The sequence below is a fragment of the Larus michahellis genome, chromosome 3, assembly GCF_964199755.1.
Source record: "Larus michahellis chromosome 3, bLarMic1.1, whole genome shotgun sequence".
In the NCBI taxonomy this organism is placed as follows: Eukaryota; Metazoa; Chordata; class Aves; order Charadriiformes; family Laridae; genus Larus; species Larus michahellis.
In genome coordinates, this window is record NC_133898.1 from 37,280,592 (window position 1) to 37,299,217 (window position 18,626).

At 41.3% G+C, this 18,626-nt stretch overlaps 1 long non-coding RNA gene across 2 annotated transcripts in view; it reads right to left on the reverse strand.

The window, feature by feature from the left end:
* The window catches only part of LOC141740037 (uncharacterized), a 67,271-nt gene extending 49,308 nt beyond the window's left edge, over positions 1 to 17,963 (reverse strand). For both annotated transcript variants that reach the window (XR_012585865.1, XR_012585864.1), the window contains exon 1: positions 17,828 to 17,963. This is a non-coding gene — a long non-coding RNA (uncharacterized LOC141740037). The remainder of the gene's footprint in view (positions 1 to 17,827) is intronic.
* Between the last annotated feature and the right edge of the window lie 663 nt (positions 17,964 to 18,626).

An 18,626-nucleotide genomic window follows, 5' to 3' on the forward strand; every position in this document is an offset into this window, starting at 1 on the left:
AACTCTCTCAGCCTGTCTTCAGAGGAGAGGTGCTCCAACTCCCTGATCATTTTTATGACCCTCCTCTGGACCTGCTTCAACAGGTCCATGTCTTTCCTGTGCTGAGGGCCCCAGAGCTGGATGTGGTACTCCAGGTGGGGTTTCACCAGAGCTGAGTAGAGGGTCAGAATCACCTCCCTCGACCTGCTGTCTGTGCTTCTTTTCATGCAGCCCAGGATGCAGTTGGCCTTCTGGGTTGTGAGCATACGTTGTCAGCTCATGTCCACCTTTTCATCCACCAGTACCCCTAAGTCCTTCTCAGCATGACTGCTCTCAATCCCTTCATCCCCCAGCCTGTATTGATAGCTGGGGTTGCCTTGACCCACGTGCAGGACCCTGCATTTGGCTTTATTGAACCTCATGATCTTCACATGGTCCCACTTTTCAAGCTTGTCCAGGTCCCTCTGGATGGCATCCCATCCCTCAGGCGTGTAAACCACACCGGTCAGCTTGGTGTCATCGGCAAATTTGCTGAGGGTGCACTCAATCCACTGTCTGTCATTGATGAAGATATTGACCAGTACTGGTCCCAATATAGACCCCTGAGAGACATGACTTGTCACCAGCCTCCATCTGGACATTGAGCCTGTGGCCACTACCCTCTGGATGCAACCATCCAAACAATTCTCCATCCACCAAACAGTCCATTCATCAAATCCATATTTCTCCAATCTGGAGAGAAGGATGTTGCGGGGGTCCATGTCAAAGGCCTTACAGAGTCCAGATAGACAACATCCATAGTTCTTCCCTTGTCTATCACCATAGTCACTCCATCATAAAAGGCCACTAGGTTGGTCAGGCAGAACCTGTCCTCGGTGAAGACATGCTGGCTGTCTCGAATCACTTCCCTGTCCTCCATATGCCTTAGCATAGCTTCTAGGAGGATCTATCCATGATCTGCCCAGGCACAGAGGTGAGGTTGACCAGGGTCCTCTTTTCTACCCTTTTTAATATTGGTGTGTTTTATCAAATCCTAGAAGTTTTGGCCTGGACTCTTCCCCCGTGTATTTAATACTACTGGGATGCTCTATGGGCTACATGATTCACATATGAAGAGCTGTTCAATAGTGCAGTAGCCTTTCTTTGCCTGAATAACGATAGCAGTACTGATTACCCTTAATAACATTATTATGCTGTGTGCACAAATCAAGCACAAAGAGCAATCAGGTGGAGAATTAGATTGCTTTAAAAAAATGATCTTTATTCTTGCTACATGTCTACTGGACCTTGAAAACAGTAATAGAATGGCCTTTAAATTCCTACTGCTTTGATAAGAGATGAGAGGTAAAGCCAAATACATTTCTTCCAGTTTGGTAGCTATAGCTCGCAGGCTCTCCTCAGTGCCTAGAGGTTAAAGTGGAAGTGATGAAACAAGGACTTGAACTGCATATGTAGTTGTAACAGATACATAAATATTTTAATACAATAATGACACATTTTATGCAGATGTAGCTGTACACAGAAATATGGAAAGAATAAACCTCAACAATTAGTCTAAAAATACTCAAAGGAAATGAAAAGCAGAAAAAGCAAAGAAAATCCCAATGCATCAGTGGCTGAACTACTTCTAGATGAATCAGCCTCATACCAGCTAAAAAAAAAAAGTTCAAAAAAATCAGTGGATTTGATTTCTTTTGTCTGCAGCCCCCTCCTGATATAATAAATGGCACACAAAGTGACTTTTCATGCAGCCATACAGAACTGCTGCTGAGGCTGTTCTGGTTCCTTTTACACCCCAAAGCATCTGAATGATGCCACCCAAACTCAAGATGTGGCCCATGAGCAAATTCTCCCCTTTTCAAGGGATCAAGGCCTTCTTAGAAGATACCTCACACATACTCACACACAGACATCTCTTGAAAATCTGAAGCCTTGAACACATATGGTTTATATCAGCCACATTGGTTTCTTTTGTCTTATATTGCCAAAGGGCTGGCCATGGATTGAAAGTAAATTTAAAGACTTGGGGCAAAGAAGGCTGCTCTTCACTAGGAAACTAAATGGCTCCTTCAGTTTTTCAAGGGTGGTTCAGAAGTCTGGCAATTTGAACCAATTAATACATTTTGAGTCGGCAAACCATTCCGCAGCTCCCTGCAAACAACTCATCCTTGTAAACAGGTCCTTGTTGACTGAACATGGACAATATTGTCTTCTGGTCCTTTCCTTGTTTGATGTTGTTTGTGAAGTACTTGGATAATGGACATGCTACGAAATATAAGCAAACAATTTTGACAGCCCTTTCATTTTACTCTCCCTGCCTCATTCCCCTATTCAAGGCTTTTTTTGCATTCTCTATTTCCCATCTCTTACAAATCCCTTCCAGGCAAGGTAATTTAGCCTTAGGCAATACACTTGTGCAAATGACACAAAGAACATAGATATTTGGTATAGAAAGCCAACTAAAGAAAACTTCTGAGGATTGCTGCTGGATCCAAGTAAAGCCATAATTTAGTGCAAATCACAGAAGAACTGTTCATTCTAATGAAGAGAAATTGGATGAAAATAAACTAGAATTTTCCAGGCATACCCTCTAATTCATAACAATATCTTCAGGAGATTGTTTTACTTTCTAATCTATTAACCTGCATAGTCATCATGCCTGGAAACTGCCCACCATCATCAGCACACTGTGCATGGTGTTCTGAGGGATGAAGTTTCTCTACTATGTGCATTTCTAGTGTTTCAAGTGTCCCAGGATTTACCAGCTCAGTTGCCACAACAGGGCATGTAGTTGCCAAGTTTTTGTATGCACAGGGTAACCCCACCTAACTATGCAACCACAGAAACTGGATGCACAGCAACAGATGGGAAACGTACACAAATCTTACTGCTTTCAAGCTTTGCCTCCAATTTTCTGGCAAAACACCCAACCAGCATAACTCGAAGTAGCACCATTAAGTAGGACACACTCCCTAAAATGGTCTAAATCCTTGACAAGACACTGGGGATTCCTCTAGTGCTGTGAATTATGCAGACTGGGTGGTTCTACATCATTGTTGTCTCAGACCATTGCAGTTTTAGGCTTACAATAGACTTGTTCAGTGATGGCATTAACATTCAACCGTGCACCCAGAGACCAGCAGATAACACCTAAATATCCCTCTGACAGTTCCGTGCGCTCCACAACAAGGACTTGGGTTTGCTGTTGCCACAAGACAATAAAGAAAATGAAGATATGCCTACTGTTCTGTGGGACCTCACAATCCTGTGGAACTCAACACCTGCCCAATCATTTGAACACCCACAGAATAAAATATGCCAAGTAGCACCACTACTCCCAACAAAGAGGGAAAAGTTTAACTTTTCACTGACTGACTTTCACACAAGACATTGAGTGACTTCTCTGGGAGTGAACAAGCCACAGCTACTCCTCAGCCTGTCCAGTTCAGCAGATGGATCCTGGACTTGTGGCTGCAATAATATGCAAAATCAGAGACACCAGGTGCCAGGTACAAGAGCTGAGAAGATGAGTCAGAAGAAACCTTACTAATTGCGTAAGTCTGCTCCTGGGTCTGTTGCCAGTTGGCAGAGGGTGCAGGAGCCTCATTAAGTTTGACTTGCTGTGCTGCTCAATTCTAGGTTGGGAAAGAGAGACTGGGGGCAGTTTCTTCCTCGACTCAACTTGAATTAAAACGAGTCATAAAGAGGTGTTTCCACCCACCTTTTTGATGATGCCTGGCAAGAATTAGAGATGCCTCTCCAAACCTAATGCTATTCAAAGAATTTTTAAGTTTCTCTCTTCAATTTGCATCTAAAGGTCTGTGGAGGAAATCACCTTTTCTGGCTAGAACAGCACCAGACTGCAGCATAGGAAGTCCTGGTGAGTGGCTGGGAGCCAAATAACATAAGGTGAAGCATTATTATGAATTCAAACAGTAGTGCCAGAGCTTGCTTCTTCCTTCAGCAAGCACAGATTTGGCATTTCGTATTTAAATTAAAAGGCTGATTACTTTGCTTCAGCTCAAAATAAAGATGGAAAGCTACATGGCACCTAATCTTTCCCCTGGGATAAACTGCAGAGAATTAATTTGTTTGGGTTTTTTTACCAGTTCATTCCCACCCCCCAATAACAACAGGAAAGCTACTTCTGGGTAGGATGTCTTTAGGCTGGTGGGATATAGCTCCCCCGAAGACCCTTTCCTTCACTTTGAGGGAGGACAGAAGTGGGACATGCTGAAGCCTGTATACCACATCCTGGGCATTTTCCTCTCCATTCTTAAAGCTTGAATCCTGACAACTTTCCAAACCTCCAGTTTCCCAAAGGATCACTGTAATAGTTTTATCCAGAAAGTCACCCTTCAAAATGTCAATTCAGAATAAGCTGCAGATATTTTACATTAGATGTTGATTCCTGTAACTCATTTCTTGCTTCGTTTAAACAGAGTTCTGATGGTTCACTTCTGTTTCCTTCTCCTATTTTTTTTCACATCATAAAAGTAAATTCACAAACTGTCAGGATGCAAACTATGTTGAGCTGAACCATCCTTGTCTTTCTGCACCTGGGCCTAGCCCATGAAGTCCTTATGTCTGAAGAGGGAATAACCAGCAATTTTTGTTTCATTGCAATAGACAAAAACTTTTCCAGTCTGACATTACCTGTTATTTCTTTCTATTTAAGACAAAGAAAACCTATATAACAGCCACAAAATACCAAGGATAGGACACCGCATATATAGGTGCTCTACACCAAACAAATCAATTTTCTCATTTTCCTTAACAATCTGGTACCCGCGGTTTTCTGCCTGCCCATCACTAAACTGATTTAAAAGCTCTGTACAATGTTTATAAATATGCATCAACTAGACAAAAAAAATAGGTACAGAGAGAACAAAAGTGAGCTGTCCCAAGTTACTCAATACAATGGCAAAAGTCACAGAAGAAATGAGGAATCTCGACTCCTACTCCCCTGCTTTTCTTCATCATTCAAAAGAAAGGCTGTTCATGTTTGCAAACGTCCTGCCAAAGAGATGGCTGCACCTGGGCCATTTCACAGTGAAGTAGGCAGGCACCTTGACTGCCTCCTGTGCCTCCAAACCTTTTGCATTCTTCTCATTGCTTCCCCTGGTGCCACGCCACAAAACCTGCCTGTGACTGAAAGCTCGGGAATCTCAGTGTCAGCTCACTTCTGCTTAGCTTAGCAGTCACATCAGGAGCTGAAGACTCTGCCTTCCAAACCTGTGCCTGCATCTATTTGATAATGGAAATGAATGCAGAGGTCCTGTTAGGAAAAAATCCTAGCCTGTCTGGCATATTAACAGAATAACCCATGCACCCTGGGAGGAAAGCATTCAATAAAGAGTGCTTAGTAGATATTCAATAGTTTTAACCCTCAGTGGTGATGCAATAGTCAAGACTTTGTATTTGACACACGTGCTTCAAACTATCTCACCTACTCTCACAGGATGCAGAGACCTACTCTCTACAGAGGCGCAGATGAGCACAGTTGAGGTGCAGCAGTAAAGAGTGCATGAGACAGAGGAATCAAACAGGACCTGAGATTTGCTTACCACCATCAAAACGTCTCTCTAAGGACTGTCAGTTTGGAAGAAAAGATGGACTGGGAGGGATATAACACATAAATCAGAGGTGACATGAAGTGTATTAAGGTGTATTAAGGCGGAGTGCTCCTTGCCTCTTCTACCACAAGAACTAACAGGCATCAAACAAAGATCCTAAGATGCACATTCGAAGCAAAGAAAGACACGGCTCATTACAGGTAGCAGATCTGTGGAATTCCCGGACAAAGGAAGCTGAAATGGATGCTAGATTTTTATGTGTGTCAAATAGAGGGGAACTGTTCAAAAAAGAAATCATTTCAGATTAGGAAATGCACAGAAAAATGGGATTCATGTTCTGAAAGTAATCAGAGGTTTGTAAAGTAAAGGGAATAAGAAGTGTTAAATATGTTCACCCTGTTCTTGCTCATTCATGACCACCTTGTACAGCTACAACCAGCTACAGCTGCTTCGCTACAGCTAAAAACAGAGTAATGAGTAGATGAATCTTTTGTTTGACCGATATGGCCATTCTGTTTCATTCTTATCACCAACCAAAACAACCAAAGTTTACCCACCACAAACTGTTCACAAATAGTTAGTTTTGCTGTAATAGGATGAAACCCATTTGTCTGGTCTGAAATCGGAGTAATTAGGGGAGCATTGCTTTCATGAGCTGCAGGGTAGAATGCCGAGACCTCACGCTGTTAACCTGAATATTTGTCTGTGTGGTCTCCTCACCCACACTGACCGCAAGACTCCAGGACCTGCCCCACTGCTCAGTCATATGTACAGACACACACAATTTTTACTTGACCTTGATGCACGACCATTCAGTTATTCCCATTAACTAGTTCTCTTCCAGAGGAAAATAAATATAGCTATTTAACACAGCACTCCTATATGCAAACTAGTCAGACAAATCAAGAGATCAATATTGGCTGTTGATGAAAAGGCAACAATGGTGCACGCTTTCACTTCCCTACATACACCTAATTCCAGGCTAACATGCCTTAATGGGATTGTTACTAGCAAGGGAGAATAATTCATTTTTCATAGTCTCCCTCACCTCTCGGCCTCTCTACTGAGTTTGACAACCAGGGGAGACAATTAGCAGCTATGGTGAGGTAGATGCATATTTTATGAGGTAGCTGGCAGAGAGGACGCACTCCATTTTCTTTGATGTGTTTAGACAATGAGCTGGGGTGGACTTGAACTGCTGACCCTGTGCAATAAACCACCACATGGTATTTACCACCCTCTTGAGCTGGCTACTGCCTCAGGAGATTATTTTTTTTAAGATGTGACTAATGGCAGTTCTTTAAGGGTGTAAAAAAACTAATGATCACGACACCGGTAGAGAGAAATCACACATCCAAGGGCTGGCTTTATTTTTTTTTCCCCCCTTAAAAATAGCTGCTACTGTATCATTAAACTATCAAGAGTGAATCTGAATAACAAGGCAAGTTGCACGGTATTAAAAACACATTAACATCAGTAGGTGGAGTTCAAACGGCATGATCTGCATTTTAGTCCTATGATGTACAGATACATACAATATCTACACATACAGTAGCAGTGTAACGATGTTCTCCTTACAGAGCTGTAATGGTGACACCAACAAGTGACAAAACAGTTGCACTTCTAGTTGTACCTGGATGAAGGGATGCAAAATGCAGCTGGAAAAGAGCTATAAAACCAGTCTCTTAATACACTGTGGTAGTAGAATATGAAGTTTTGAAGCAATAGACTATTTTCTTTCACTAATAGGACTGTGTGTTATGCTGGCAATTTCATCTTTCACACTAAACAAATCCTTTTATTTGATCTGACAAAGAGTACATGCCATAGTCCTCAATCTAAGTTCAAGTGCATGTGAATGAGATATTAAGGGCATTTAAGAAGTAAATTTTATTGATCAGTCAGAAGAGAATATATTCTAATGATGTGACACAAGTCACTATTGACATTTTGAAGACTACTGTCCCCTGAATAGTTCAAGTGAGGAAGTCTGGATCCTTGGTCCAGTTTGATGCAAGTGTGTTTGGCTGTTTCTGCAAATACCTATTTCATAAAATCTAGGACATAAAATTAGAATCATAGTGTCTTTATTTTGGGGTTATTTCAAGTGACTAGGACCTTTAGATTTTTTTTGAAAAAGGTTCAAAATTAATTTTAAGTATGGGGCCAAATTGATCAGACAGGCATAAATAAGTCTAATCTTTGAGAAAGTACAGAATTTGAAACAAGCTCAACACACATCTGTTCTGTTTCTTCTTTTCCTTACCCTGCTCCCCCATCCACACTTCCCTTTGCTTTTTCATCTTTCATGTCGCACTAGTGGCAGTTCCAGTAAAGCATTCATTTGTTCAGGAAACTTTACTGAAAGGAGCCCACTAACATCGTGACAGTTTCCAGCAGCAAACAACCCTTCCGTAGAAAACTGCTGAATTGGTCATCAGCTGACTCATGCATTCCCACTGCCAGCAGGGAAGCTGCAGACTGAACAACTCGTATCACTTGATCATTCGTATCACAGACACGACAGCTTTATTTATTTAACCATCACAACAGGCTCCCCATCCAAAGGCACCAGCAGTCTAACTAGATAAACATATGAATGAAACTTTTGTGTAGCAATTCCTATAATTATTATTGAAATATACAGCCATGCTTTAGCTCTCTTTGGGAGTCTGAATCTCTCCAAACAAGAGTGGACAGGATTTAAGAATGTTCCAGGGAATAACCTTAAGCTGGTCCCTAGGGATAGCCTGGGTGACTTAAAAAATAATTTCCATTTCTAAAATATACAAAAAAATAGAAGAGTTCAACAGAATAATGTGAAATGTGCCTGGGGATCAGAATAATTGAAGTAATAAACACACTCATCTTGAATGCTTTTTTATTTACAGGAGTTACTGTCTTCCCCTTCATATAGCAACTGATTAGTGTTGCGACCTTGCAGTGGCAGCAGCTATTCCTGGCCAGTGAGCTTCTTCAAAGTGGGCATGAAAGAGCTCTGGATGCCAGGTAAATTACTTGCTGACGTGTTTCTAATTAGTCCTGGCACCCTATTCCAAAGCTGAAAGCACTGAACAAGACAAAAGGAAAAGTAAAGTGGGGTAAGGAAGGATGAGAGAAGAGGTGACACTAATGGCAAATAACCCGTTTTGAAAGCAATTCCAAGTGGTCAAAAGCCTAAGACCAACTGTGCCCAGAGGTCCTGCTTCAATCATTTTCATTGTGATGTGCACATGTTAGAGAGAATCCTGACTAAACCAACTTTACATTACAGTCACGGAATTATTAATAAGAGTCTCATTCAAAGTTCATGGGCTTAGTAGGAGTTTAGCATGCGAACATGGCTAAGCATTTGTTTAAGTGCCATACTAAATAGAAATAGTTCCCTGAATTATAGCCTCAGAGCTATAACACATAAGGGTGCATCTATAGCAAGAAACTCCACAATCTGGCTGATGTTTCCAGGCAGGAGAATGCAGTTATATCATCCATTAGTAATCTGCGAGAACAGTCCCTTACACACTGCTGGCCGACGCCAACTAGCTCTTTCACATATGGAGCCCAAGTTTTGCTCAGCCCATACAGCATCTGATGGATCAATCCCAACATGCAGCCTCAGCATACTGCCCATGCAGGGGTGTAAAGGCAGATGTTAGTGTGGCTGAAAAGTCATTCCCTGCCAGCTGAATTCAGTGCCTGCAAACTTTCCCAGGCACATTGAATTTTTTTACTGTGCACACAGCTAGACAGTCCTATTAAAATCATGTGGGTTTGCTCCAGAGGCAAATGAGGAGTAATTTAACCTGCCTGACCTTCCACGGGAGAACTTGAGGATAGTTCCCATTAGCTGAACTAGGGAAGCAGTAACAGAAAGCCTGGGAGGTTCATGAAAGGATTGCCTCCTAAACCGATATATCTGTCAAAATTACTTGCCTGCTTAAAATCAGGTGGGTCAACTGTTCAGTTGGGTCAGCATGCTGAAGTTGACTGTGCATTAGACCTCTGCTCTTCCAACATTAGAAATCCAACTCATGCCAAAAGGGCATCCCTACCCAGCACTCTGCTAAGGATCCCACAGGGTACTTGCACATCAGCTTTTTGCCATGAAGTGGGCATGACATGTTGGCAAAAATTCAGAGCAATTCTGCTGATGTCGAAGGATCTCCTTGTTTCCTTTCCATTGGTGTGATCCCCAAAGGAATGACATCTGGCCCTACTCCTCTTGTCTAACCCGATCTACGTAAACTACCTTTTATTTCATAGCATTATGCTGCTGTAACACACAAATATTCAGTGGATTCTTAACTCAGTGATATTAAGTACATTTGACTGATTTTTAGGGCTTTTGCTTCTCTCTACTTGAATTATCACTGAAGGACTAAAGATATTAGATACAATTCTCTTAAGTACTGCAGAAATATTATGAATGGAATAGATCAATCTGTCAGTGCTTTAGCCAAATCTAGCCAGCTTTCTCCAAGAAAACCACTAGCCACTGCTGGGACCTTTAACAGAACATCACATCACTCTAAGCCTGTATTTCCTTCTCTGATTTAACACTGCCTTCCTGGTCTACCCTTCAGATCTCTGCTTTATTTCTTCTCTTTTAAAAAACCTTCAGAATAAAAGTAAAGGCAACCCCAGAGGCTTCAAGTGGTTTTCTTTCATTCACTCATCTTTGTTTTCTTGACATAGCTGACAGCAGATTTGGACTAACGGCTGTATACTCCTAGATTATTCTCAGATGCACAAAAAAAAGAAGAACATCCAGAAAAGCAGGGAGATAAAAATGCCAATCTATACAGCCACAGTGCAACTGAGCCTTCAGAACTGAACACCTCTATATTTTCTTCTAAACTTAGGAAAAAGGTAGTGACTGGAAAGAAATAAAGACCAAAGACAACCATAAAGTGCTATAAGAAACAGAGCATAAGCCACACAATGAGCAAGTGAAAGAGTTAACAATAAGCCAACAGGAAATACAGTTACAGTCTGATACGTTTAAAAAAAAGAATAGATGAAGGAAGTAAATTAATTCATGGTCTCAGAAGATAGCAGGACAGAAAGAAATGGCCAGAAATGAAGAAAGGTACAGATCAGCCCACATATCATGTAAAGGCTCTTAACAGTCAGAATTAAGACAGCAGTTGATTGTATTCTCCAGGTAAATGACCGGGAGATCCTCATTACAGACATTCAAGAGGTGAAATACGACATCAATGAGAACATGTCAAAGAAAATTCTCTGGGATAAACAGAGACTGCTGAGAACAGGTGATCTATAAGGGCTGCTTTTGTTTATTGCACCAACTTCAGCTTTTCTTTGGAACTAGTGTGCCCAGAATAAGAGTACCCGGCATGCAATAAGCCGCAGCATGGGTCACTCTGCATTGGTAGAAAACAAACAAGCAACACCACAACAAAAAAAATGATGTCCCCAAACATCCATTTTAAAATAAATTTTTATGTACAGACACTCATTCTAGGAGAAAGGCAATGAAAGAAACTTTAACCCTATTCCACTTCCTTTCCTGAAATGCTCTACCAGCTGTCAGAAGTACAGGCAGGGCAGATTGCCATTGTGGCCAACAGCTCTACAGAGTAGTGGCATTTGAAGCAGACCAAGAACGGAATCAGCTGAGACTGCTCAGCTAGCTGCAGACAGGCTTTCCTACCCTTGATGCTGCTGCATGCATTTCCCATAATTGGGGCAGTCAGTTCTTCCAATAGGGTTTTGCCCAGATTCAAAGTAGATTCAGAGACAGAAGCTGATATGAGAGTTAGCTTGCTGCATTTTTATTCTGGTTCTGCTTCCCCCCAGTTTGTCAGGTGGGGAAAAAAATGTGTTCACATTGGCAGAAATAGGTTAGTCATTGGGTCTTATATTTACACAGATAATTCCTTTCTGCCTCCCAAAACACTACATGGCTTGTTTATCTGATAAATAATAATAATGATGGCAGCTCAGAGGATGGTTATCAAGCCAAGCCCTGCACTCAGGACCAGGCAGTAACGATTAATTGAAAGGTGAAACAAGAGGGGGGAAAAAACTAGAATAATTCAACCCCTATCAAGAAGCAAAACTTAATTCTTTCTAACTTTGTTTGCTTATTTACCTTTGGGGTCCTTAAACTGAATTTAATTTTGTTTTTATTATAATCAGTCCCCCAGACCCTAAGACTCATGACTCTTTAAATTAGTGTTATGATTGTAAGGGAGGTAAAGACTGTGAGATCTTAAAAAATAAATCAAAGTGAATTTTGTTTTGACTTCTGCTTTCTGCTCCTTGAGCCAACGCACCAGCCCCTGCTTCAGATTTTCCTCTTCTATAGCCATGGATAGCAACTGCATTTCATTTGTTTATTTGTTTTTAAAAGGTAGGAAATCACACTTAAGGACATGCCTCCAGATGCCAGTTCCTTAGGAAACATAGGAAATAACGTGAGACATGAAAACATGGTATCCTTCTGGTGCTGTTGTTTTTTCCCCTAGTTTGCAGCTTAATGAATAATAACTAACTACAACTGCTGTTAGCTCAGTGACCCTCTGCAGCAAAGACATACACCCACAAGTTCACCCATACACCCTATAAGTTCTCAGAGAAAGACACACAAAAAAAACCACAGAAAAGAAGTTCTACTATCCTTGTTTCACAATTGGGAAACAGAGGGAATCAAAACTAAATCCCACATTAAGAAAACAGCTTCACTGAACTGGATGCTGCTTTACTGAACTGCACATGATTAAATGCTTTGATGAATGGTGCTGTAAGTGATATGCCATGAAAAGGGAGGGGAAAACACACAAACAAACAAACCCAAACAGAAAAAAATCAAACAACAGTGGCTTTTCAGAAATATGGTTTTGGTTTTCTACATCTCTGGCCAAAGTCTTCACCTCCTGACTAGGCACCCTCTTAGGAAATATATTGAACATAATTAAAATTGCACCTCAAACATTTTGAGATTCCTGACAAAAGTAAAGATGCTCACTATAGTGGTCTGGTGAAATATCTATTTAGAAATTTAAAATGACAATCCTAGCAAGATGTATGTCAAGCATCTGGAGTTACAGACTGCTCTCAAGAGAGGCCACTTCCATTGGTAAACACAAGTTAATGCTCTTACCTCGCTTCATATCCCATTTCAGCAAACACGCAGCTTACATCTAGTAATTACTTCTAAACATAAGTTATATGTTGAGTATCAACACTTAAGCCTCTCGTGACAGTCTAAGGTATATTGCACAGCTAGATTACTTTAATGGAAGCTAAAAGGACTTTTTGTGGCTCAGATCAGACACATTGCTCAGTTGGGTCATTCTGGAAGTATAAATTACAGCCACAGGCTGTTCTCCTTAATGTTTCCCCTCTGCTCCTCATAGAAACAGTATCTGTCTCTTTCACTTGTAAGACCTAAATTGAGAGGTCCTGCATTGGCCTAAGCCTGAGAACATGGACTCTTCAAGAAGCTCACCAGCAGGAAGCATCCACAGCCTGCTGTCATGCCTGGCTGCACAATGCACTTTTGCCATCTTTCACAGTAGCCTGTTACCAATGTGCCACAGGGGAAGAATGAAATGTAACTAGTGCGTACACTAATTACACCAAGTTTAAATCAACCTATGCATTCTTCCTCCGCCAAGCCATACCCACCAGGGTGAAGTTACAGCGCAAACACAGAATTAGGAAGTTCCTCATACATGTCCCAGGCTTCAAATCTCTGCTGCCATCACTGACATTCCTTGCATGTCCCACCAGGCTGGCTGCTGACCCACCTCTAGTATCCACTCACCCACGGGGTTAGGTCCTGCTGTCTGCAGCCTCCAGTTTCCTTGAGGAAATGCAAGGACGTGACAGACTTTTCGCCAAGGGAAAGGAATTGGTGCAACTTTTGTAAATGTATTTCCAAAAAATTGATAAATGTTACCCTGTAAGGCCTTTAAGGTATATAATTCTAATAAACAAATTGACTGATTTTGGCTGCCTAGATGTTGAATACTTTAAGTATTGACCTGAAGAGGTATTCACTGTAAAGTGATTGCAGGTCAAAAAGGGAGGTAAAGAGAGAAACAGACAGTGAAATACAGATTGCTTTGAAGCGAGGCTGAAAACTGCAAGCCTCACCTCTATAAAGGCAGCTCCAGAAGTCTCCTCTATGCACTGGTCCCTCAGGAAACTACTGACCAGCTAAGTTCCTGGGACTCAAGGGTCTGGTCTGCCTCAGCTCCTAGTCTCTTTGCACAGCAAGTTGCACAGGTGAAAAAGACACCACCCAAACAAAAACAAAGTCAGTAGCAGAGCCTCTAGAACATTCCCCATAGCAACATTTGTCACCTTTCTCAGAACCAAAAATAAAGATTTTTTTCCCTAATCTCTTAGCTCAAAAAAAAAAATAATAGATCAAACATAGCAGCAATATGTTTGACTGAAACACTACCACAGTTCATCTGTCATACTTGGAAAGTTTTGTCTCTCCCAAATTCTATATGGGATATTTTATTTTCTTTACTCTACGATTATTACAGTGTTTTCAGTGCTGCTTAACTGCCCATGTGTTACATATCTGCAAGGTCATGGCCCACAAATTAAGATGCATCTCTCCCCACAGAAACAGCAAAAGGTTCTCTTTCCCCTTCTTTAATCAGTTAAATGCAGGGGCCAGACAGAATTCTTAAAGGCAAGAAAAGCAATGCCAACCAGGAAGATGGAACAAGACAATTTAACAGGTCTTCAGGTGATCCAGCATACAAAATCTGTGGAACTGCATATATGCCTTGGTCATTGGAAGCTAATGCTTTATGGCAGAAACTGTCTCCATGTAATTAGAATACAGGCTTATATGAGCTAAGAAACAGCCAGACTAATGAATTGTGGCAGGAAGCACATGCTGCTCCATTTCCTGGTAATTAACTGGCACCAAATCAAATTTTTTTTTTTTTAAACAACCCACTTTTTTAATTAAAAAAATGAGCTTGTAGAAATTCCACAATCAACACCAGCTATGACAGAAGAAATCCTCCAGAAGTAAAGGATGCTGTCAAGCACCCAGGTAAGTTTGCCTGAGTCCAAATGTAATGTAAGCAAACAACTACTGATTCCCTTATAGATATAACAAAGAAGCTACAGCCATTTTGCAGATCACAAGGCAAGAAGAGGGAAATGGCCTGAAAGTTTGGATTTGAAAGTTTGTGACTTAAAGGGGTTTTAGATTTTTCAGAAACAGTAATTACTTTTATGAGGAACAGTTACCAACTACTTATACCAGAGATTTCTTATATATGGATTATACGTACACTGTGATCTGCATAGAAGAAGGCTGTTCAACTCAAAACTTTTAATATAAAGAAACTTGCAGATAAATATTTGTAATAAAGGAAAACATGACCACATGATGGATGATTGGAAACTTAAGGCTGGCCACTAGGAAGCCATCTAAACCACTTTGATTTTTCTCTCTCATAGAAAAAAACTCCACAGGTAGGAAGAAAGAGGAGATTCACTGATGGCAATAAGGCTATTCCTGTATGAATAAAGGTGATATTTTACCCACTGTTGGAATTCATCCCTGTTCATCAGCTGCCTTTTAAAAAAATCATGAGTCATACTCCTGCTTGCCAAGATCTGACACAACCAGGCAGCTTCCTGGTTTCTATAGCTACTTGGACTCTGGAAAGGTTGACTAGGAAGAAGGAAAGGTAGCCTAAAGCTACTTTTCCCCCTTCCTACAATTCTCCAGTGCACATACCCCAGAGGGACTTGCCAATTTGACTGAGAGGTTTGCATGCTCACATATCACACTTGTTGAAAAAGAAGTCCCAGAGGGCTTAACTCCAGGCTTTGAAAGCTTTGTATTTGCTTTAAAATGCATTAAGAAAAGGCCACAGCTGAAATCCACATGGGCCCTCTTGTGTGTTTGTTGTGACATGTTAACCAAACCTCCCAGAGGGAAGCTGCAGACCTCAGCTTCAAGGTGCATCCAGAAAGACGTGTTCAAGGCACAGGCAGAATGAATACACACAGATATTGCTGTAAAATCCTACAGAGATCACCTACATTTTGGAAAAACAAGTCTGGCATTGTATTTTGCTTATTACTGTCTAGGCTACCTTGAGAACATTTAACTGGCTTCAGAGTCACAGTAAAGACAGCATCCTTCCTTGTGTCTTCCTTAACTCTAAAGTTACAATGGTTAAGGGTTTTTCCCCCACATATACAAAGCTTCTTGAAACACACAAATAACAGTCCCCCTGAGGGCATTAAGAGCTGGCTGCTTTAGGGCTTGCATTGCAGCACTGGACAGAAGGTGGACCCCCAGAAGCTTTTTTTAAGGTTCTCCAAATTCTTCCAGGGGAAGATGTACACAGGTCTGCTCCAGCCCTGCTAATCACTGACACAAAAGCACGAACCCTCCCCACTGACTTGGCTCAAGCCATCTCAGTCTTAGAAATGCTTCTACACTTGCAGGCAGGACTCTCTATCTTGGGTGCCACAAACATGCTGCCAGTCTGCTTCCAGAGTTGAGCAAGACTTCTACAAGTTGAGTTTTCACTGCATCATGAAAAATCTTAATTTCATTTCAAGTTGCCTGAGTGTTTCAAACTGAGTAGTATAACACAGGTCCTTTGGTTCCCTAACTTATATTTGCAAGCCCATTAAGGAAAGGTATTATTTTCAGGAAAGGATCCAAACATTTTATTATCCTAGTGTACTTGTGTAGAACGTTTTAGTACATTCATCCATTTCTATTTATGTATGAGTGGGGAAAGGGCTACATTTAGTTCACAAAATCTTAAAGTAAAGCATTTAGTTCTGGAGCCTACATTCCTTCTTAAACATGTATTTCCCTGTGGCCAGAGACACGAAGAAGCCACATAGCTAAATGCATGCCCCTGCTCTCCATTTCTCTTTGCTCCAAGGACACCACAGAGTGAGGAGGTTAAAGGCATTTCTCAGGCCACAGAAGAAAGACTCTCAGCTCCTCCAGGCAGTTCGGTGTAATATGGTCAGATGGAGCTGAGCAGGTAAGGACATAAGTGATTTTGCTGCAAAGGAAGATTTGAGAAAGATGAGAAGCATCAAGAAGATGAGGAAGTCAAGTCCTGTGGTTTTGAGATCTGAATGGCCTTTGATTAGACTTCCTCTCCTGAATTTGAGGAGCAGAGTGGTTTTGGAACAATGTAACTCTCAGCATTACAGTGGCTTCCCTTTCAGCCCTCAGTGGTTTGCTATTGTGGAAATAAATTGACATATTTGCATGTGAAAGCTCTCTATTATCATCTCTGGGCTCAGGATGGATTGAGAACTAGCAGGTCTGCAAGGAGAAAAAGAATAGATTGCCCTTCAATAACAAAAAAACCCAATTCCACACCTCACTTGTCCTTTTCCCCAGCACCCCATCCCAAAAGACAAAGGAAAAACTCACGAGCTCCTCTCCAGGCACAGAGGGAAAAGCTTTAGCTACCAGCCCTCTTAATGCTCAGTCCTCCGGGTTTTCAGTTTGTGTAAGCCTTGAGAAGAAATGTGTAAAATAACAAAGTTCCCATTCTGCAAATAGATGTGGCTTTGTATTTTGCTGGGCTGAGCAAAAAACTATTTCTTCAATCTTCTGCTGTTTCTTCTTCACACACACTCTGTGTTTCAACTTGCAAGGATCTGCGTGCAGGGGATATTAAACTCACATGCCATCTATAAGTGCTCACCTTGCCCGCGAGTATGAATTTAAGGCAAAGAGCATCTTCCCTTTCTTTCCACTCCATGCAAAACAGCTCAGCTCGATATCAGAAACAACTTGAACAAAGACAACAGGAAAAATAAGGCCCTTATTGAGCAAGGACACCATCCTCTTTGCTTGAAAGAGATCAGAACCCATTCTGAGCCCAGACAATGGATTATGCCAGCACCTCTTCTCTTCCCCCTCCCCAAATTGGTGATCTTGCAGGAAAAGCAGACCTGTATACTAAGAAGAAGGAAGTTATCAATAACCATTAATTCCTTTTTCAAACATTCCCCTTCTTGAGTCAACAACAAAAGTTTCTGGCCAAAGCTGGAAAAAGACAGCATATGCCCATTTTAAAACACATCGTGAAGCTTAGTAACTGCAAAGAACTGTGATAGCATCTCAAAAAGACGACCAGACTTTCTATAATAACTGGAGCAAACAGTAAGCCTTTTCGTAACACGCATAGATCACAAAACAAATCCCACCAAGATAATCTTGAATAAAATGTTAAAAATCTCTAAATTGGTCCAAATAAAAGGCAAAAATTACTCACCATATTTCAATAAGTTTCCACTGAACTTTCTGATTTTCTCACCTGGGCAGAAGCTCTAGACCACAGATAAAGTAACAGACTACAGGGAGCCTCTGAAGAACGCCTTATATCCACTCTATCTAAGCTAACACAGCTCTCAGTCACCCATAGAGGGCTAAAAGAAACAAAATCTATCTGTTCCCTCCAATATATTGACTTCCTGATTATTCCTTTTTCACCATTCAGGTGCAAGGGTGCTAACAAGCATCCACTTTGCAGGTGCATTGGAATCACAAGCCATAGCAACCCCTCTAAAAGCTCCTCGCATAAAGATATAAACAAATCCAGGCCGAGGTTATTGTCAGAAACACAACAGATTGCTAATGGAAACAAATAACCCTTATAATGACTCTGTGTCCCGTTATTTCAAAAAATTATTCATTAAAATATGGTGTTTATTGCTCCAGATACTGTACCATCACCCTTCATTATCTAAGTCAAGCTGTGTACCCTCAGCTAAAAGCACTGTCTTCCACATGTTTTATTCCTCCTGTTAGCCAGCCGTGGTGAACTATATATGCAAACGATATTTACTGGGGACTTGGGGATTTATTTTGCTTTGCCAGAAGTGCTGTGCTTTGCACTGCATGATTCTGCCTCGAGTGCTCAGCTCCTGCTCAGCTGCAGCCACAGAGCACTTCAGGCTAGTTATTCTAATGGCATGTGACTAAAGCTGTTCATCTGGGGTGTTTGAACCAAATACTGGAAAGACACCATGCTATTTCTTCCTCTTATCAAGAAGATCTTTTTCTATGTTGGT